The sequence below is a fragment of the Schistocerca serialis genome, unplaced genomic scaffold, assembly GCF_023864345.2.
Source record: "Schistocerca serialis cubense isolate TAMUIC-IGC-003099 unplaced genomic scaffold, iqSchSeri2.2 HiC_scaffold_494, whole genome shotgun sequence".
NCBI lineage: Eukaryota > Metazoa > Arthropoda > Insecta > Orthoptera > Acrididae > Schistocerca > Schistocerca serialis.
Window position 1 is genome coordinate 1 of NW_026048075.1, and position 5000 is coordinate 5000.

The 5000-nt window shown below is 54.9% G+C and overlaps 5 non-coding genes across 5 annotated transcripts; all 5 read right to left on the bottom strand.

The window, feature by feature from the left end:
- Positions 1–30: 30 nt before the first annotated feature.
- Positions 31–149, bottom strand: LOC126447196 (5S ribosomal RNA). The gene has a single exon (XR_007583648.1). It is a non-coding gene; the product is annotated as a 5S ribosomal RNA (ribosomal RNA).
- A 986-nt stretch (positions 150–1135) lies between these two features.
- Positions 1136–1254, bottom strand: LOC126447208 (5S ribosomal RNA). Its single transcript, XR_007583659.1, has one exon. It is a non-coding gene; the product is annotated as a 5S ribosomal RNA (ribosomal RNA).
- Positions 1255–2240: 986 nt separating this feature from the next.
- LOC126447210 (5S ribosomal RNA) lies at positions 2241–2359 on the bottom strand. The gene has a single exon (XR_007583661.1). It is a non-coding gene; the product is annotated as a 5S ribosomal RNA (ribosomal RNA).
- Positions 2360–3345: 986 nt separating this feature from the next.
- On the bottom strand, positions 3346–3464 carry LOC126447211 (5S ribosomal RNA). Its single transcript, XR_007583662.1, has one exon. It is a non-coding gene; the product is annotated as a 5S ribosomal RNA (ribosomal RNA).
- Positions 3465–4450: 986 nt separating this feature from the next.
- On the bottom strand, positions 4451–4569 carry LOC126447212 (5S ribosomal RNA). The gene has a single exon (XR_007583663.1). It is a non-coding gene; the product is annotated as a 5S ribosomal RNA (ribosomal RNA).
- Between the last annotated feature and the right edge of the window lie 431 nt (positions 4570–5000).

Genomic DNA, 5000 nt, shown 5'->3' on the forward strand with positions numbered 1-5000 from the left:
TAGCGGCGTAAAAAGGAGAAAACGAAGGGGAGCCAACAGCACCCGGTGTTCCCAGGCGGTCACCCATCCAAGTACTAACCGGGCCCGATGTTGCTTAACTTCGGTGATCGGACGAGAACCGGTGTATTCAACATGGTATGGCCGTTGGCGCCCTTATACTGTAGCCGCACGACAGAAGACGCCTCTGCCTCTTCTCCCAACACACACAATCGCAGTTTTCGGTGACACATTTGACGCAGAGCACGTCCTTCCGCAACAGCTGGAGCCTCGAAGGCGGCGCGTTGTGCGCGTCCGGCGTCTCAGAGGCGTCTGCCGAACTGGCGGGCGCGCCGCGCCGCGCCGCCACTTGCGTGAGACAGCCGTTATCCGGCGGGGGGCTGTGCGGGGTGTAGCAGTGTCCTGCTGGAGAGCGCCCCCGGCAGCTTCCTCACCTGACACACGCCGCGCGGCGCGCTTCGCATCCACATATTTGCGTGATCCGTGCAGTGCATTCGCACCTGTCCTCTTCCGTCCCGACTTGTCCCGACTTTGCTCGACTGCCGCTCGCTGCCGCTCGGGTCGTGGCCCATATGACAGCACAAGCAAGAGAAACATCTGCGAGACGGCCGTGGGCCTAACGGGCGTGTCCGAGACGCCGTTTGCGGCCAGTAGACGTGTGCAAAGGTGCGAAAACACGGACACAAGACACAGGAGGGTCGCCAAAGCGTCTATCTCTTCTAGCGGCGAAAGATACATTTTTGTTTACAAGTTTGGAGTCGTACACTGCTGCAAAACAACAAGCCCTGACGTATTTCAGAACATATCTGTCGGTTCATACTGTTTTGTTACCTTCAGGCGCTTTTAAGAAATCGTCCTTGGCGCATTCTTCTTCGAACTGAGGCCATTAATATCGTATCTTATGTTTATTTTCATTTTTTTTTTTTTTTTTTTTTTTCGGTGGAGTTTTGCACTGCTACGAAACAGTAGGTGGCCCTGACTTCTTTCACATCACATCTGTCGATTCGTAGTGTTTCGTTATTTTCAAGGCATTCCTAGCACGTTTAAAACGCTTAAGGATGCACGTTTGAACAAAAGAAAGGTAGTATGAAAAGAGGGCTGGCAGGGATAGCGGCGTAAAAAGGAGAAAACGAAGGGGAGCCAACAGCACCCGGTGTTCCCAGGCGGTCACCCATCCAAGTACTAACCGGGCCCGATGTTGCTTAACTTCGGTGATCGGACGAGAACCGGTGTATTCAACATGGTATGGCCGTTGGCGCCCTTATACTGTAGCCGCACGACAGAAGACGCCTCTGCCTCTTCTCCCAACACACACAATCGCAGTTTTCGGTGACACATTTGACGCAGAGCACGTCCTTCCGCAACAGCTGGAGCCTCGAAGGCGGCGCGTTGTGCGCGTCCGGCGTCTCAGAGGCGTCTGCCGAACTGGCGGGCGCGCCGCGCCGCGCCGCCACTTGCGTGAGACAGCCGTTATCCGGCGGGGGGCTGTGCGGGGTGTAGCAGTGTCCTGCTGGAGAGCGCCCCCGGCAGCTTCCTCACCTGACACACGCCGCGCGGCGCGCTTCGCATCCACATATTTGCGTGATCCGTGCAGTGCATTCGCACCTGTCCTCTTCCGTCCCGACTTGTCCCGACTTTGCTCGACTGCCGCTCGCTGCCGCTCGGGTCGTGGCCCATATGACAGCACAAGCAAGAGAAACATCTGCGAGACGGCCGTGGGCCTAACGGGCGTGTCCGAGACGCCGTTTGCGGCCAGTAGACGTGTGCAAAGGTGCGAAAACACGGACACAAGACACAGGAGGGTCGCCAAAGCGTCTATCTCTTCTAGCGGCGAAAGATACATTTTTGTTTACAAGTTTGGAGTCGTACACTGCTGCAAAACAACAAGCCCTGACGTATTTCAGAACATATCTGTCGGTTCATACTGTTTTGTTACCTTCAGGCGCTTTTAAGAAATCGTCCTTGGCGCATTCTTCTTCGAACTGAGGCCATTAATATCGTATCTTATGTTTATTTTCATTTTTTTTTTTTTTTTTTTTTTTCGGTGGAGTTTTGCACTGCTACGAAACAGTAGGTGGCCCTGACTTCTTTCACATCACATCTGTCGATTCGTAGTGTTTCGTTATTTTCAAGGCATTCCTAGCACGTTTAAAACGCTTAAGGATGCACGTTTGAACAAAAGAAAGGTAGTATGAAAAGAGGGCTGGCAGGGATAGCGGCGTAAAAAGGAGAAAACGAAGGGGAGCCAACAGCACCCGGTGTTCCCAGGCGGTCACCCATCCAAGTACTAACCGGGCCCGATGTTGCTTAACTTCGGTGATCGGACGAGAACCGGTGTATTCAACATGGTATGGCCGTTGGCGCCCTTATACTGTAGCCGCACGACAGAAGACGCCTCTGCCTCTTCTCCCAACACACACAATCGCAGTTTTCGGTGACACATTTGACGCAGAGCACGTCCTTCCGCAACAGCTGGAGCCTCGAAGGCGGCGCGTTGTGCGCGTCCGGCGTCTCAGAGGCGTCTGCCGAACTGGCGGGCGCGCCGCGCCGCGCCGCCACTTGCGTGAGACAGCCGTTATCCGGCGGGGGGCTGTGCGGGGTGTAGCAGTGTCCTGCTGGAGAGCGCCCCCGGCAGCTTCCTCACCTGACACACGCCGCGCGGCGCGCTTCGCATCCACATATTTGCGTGATCCGTGCAGTGCATTCGCACCTGTCCTCTTCCGTCCCGACTTGTCCCGACTTTGCTCGACTGCCGCTCGCTGCCGCTCGGGTCGTGGCCCATATGACAGCACAAGCAAGAGAAACATCTGCGAGACGGCCGTGGGCCTAACGGGCGTGTCCGAGACGCCGTTTGCGGCCAGTAGACGTGTGCAAAGGTGCGAAAACACGGACACAAGACACAGGAGGGTCGCCAAAGCGTCTATCTCTTCTAGCGGCGAAAGATACATTTTTGTTTACAAGTTTGGAGTCGTACACTGCTGCAAAACAACAAGCCCTGACGTATTTCAGAACATATCTGTCGGTTCATACTGTTTTGTTACCTTCAGGCGCTTTTAAGAAATCGTCCTTGGCGCATTCTTCTTCGAACTGAGGCCATTAATATCGTATCTTATGTTTATTTTCATTTTTTTTTTTTTTTTTTTTTTTCGGTGGAGTTTTGCACTGCTACGAAACAGTAGGTGGCCCTGACTTCTTTCACATCACATCTGTCGATTCGTAGTGTTTCGTTATTTTCAAGGCATTCCTAGCACGTTTAAAACGCTTAAGGATGCACGTTTGAACAAAAGAAAGGTAGTATGAAAAGAGGGCTGGCAGGGATAGCGGCGTAAAAAGGAGAAAACGAAGGGGAGCCAACAGCACCCGGTGTTCCCAGGCGGTCACCCATCCAAGTACTAACCGGGCCCGATGTTGCTTAACTTCGGTGATCGGACGAGAACCGGTGTATTCAACATGGTATGGCCGTTGGCGCCCTTATACTGTAGCCGCACGACAGAAGACGCCTCTGCCTCTTCTCCCAACACACACAATCGCAGTTTTCGGTGACACATTTGACGCAGAGCACGTCCTTCCGCAACAGCTGGAGCCTCGAAGGCGGCGCGTTGTGCGCGTCCGGCGTCTCAGAGGCGTCTGCCGAACTGGCGGGCGCGCCGCGCCGCGCCGCCACTTGCGTGAGACAGCCGTTATCCGGCGGGGGGCTGTGCGGGGTGTAGCAGTGTCCTGCTGGAGAGCGCCCCCGGCAGCTTCCTCACCTGACACACGCCGCGCGGCGCGCTTCGCATCCACATATTTGCGTGATCCGTGCAGTGCATTCGCACCTGTCCTCTTCCGTCCCGACTTGTCCCGACTTTGCTCGACTGCCGCTCGCTGCCGCTCGGGTCGTGGCCCATATGACAGCACAAGCAAGAGAAACATCTGCGAGACGGCCGTGGGCCTAACGGGCGTGTCCGAGACGCCGTTTGCGGCCAGTAGACGTGTGCAAAGGTGCGAAAACACGGACACAAGACACAGGAGGGTCGCCAAAGCGTCTATCTCTTCTAGCGGCGAAAGATACATTTTTGTTTACAAGTTTGGAGTCGTACACTGCTGCAAAACAACAAGCCCTGACGTATTTCAGAACATATCTGTCGGTTCATACTGTTTTGTTACCTTCAGGCGCTTTTAAGAAATCGTCCTTGGCGCATTCTTCTTCGAACTGAGGCCATTAATATCGTATCTTATGTTTATTTTCATTTTTTTTTTTTTTTTTTTTTTTCGGTGGAGTTTTGCACTGCTACGAAACAGTAGGTGGCCCTGACTTCTTTCACATCACATCTGTCGATTCGTAGTGTTTCGTTATTTTCAAGGCATTCCTAGCACGTTTAAAACGCTTAAGGATGCACGTTTGAACAAAAGAAAGGTAGTATGAAAAGAGGGCTGGCAGGGATAGCGGCGTAAAAAGGAGAAAACGAAGGGGAGCCAACAGCACCCGGTGTTCCCAGGCGGTCACCCATCCAAGTACTAACCGGGCCCGATGTTGCTTAACTTCGGTGATCGGACGAGAACCGGTGTATTCAACATGGTATGGCCGTTGGCGCCCTTATACTGTAGCCGCACGACAGAAGACGCCTCTGCCTCTTCTCCCAACACACACAATCGCAGTTTTCGGTGACACATTTGACGCAGAGCACGTCCTTCCGCAACAGCTGGAGCCTCGAAGGCGGCGCGTTGTGCGCGTCCGGCGTCTCAGAGGCGTCTGCCGAACTGGCGGGCGCGCCGCGCCGCGCCGCCACTTGCGTGAGACAGCCGTTATCCGGCGGGGGGCTGTGCGGGGTGTAGCAGTGTCCTGCTGGAGAGCGCCCCCGGCAGCTTCCTCACCTGACACACGCCGCGCGGCGCGCTTCGCATCCACATATTTGCGTGATCCGTGCAGTGCATTCGCACCTGTCCTCTTCCGTCCCGACTTGTCCCGACTTTGCTCGACTGCCGCTCGCTGCCGCTCGGGTCGTGGCCCATATGACAGCACA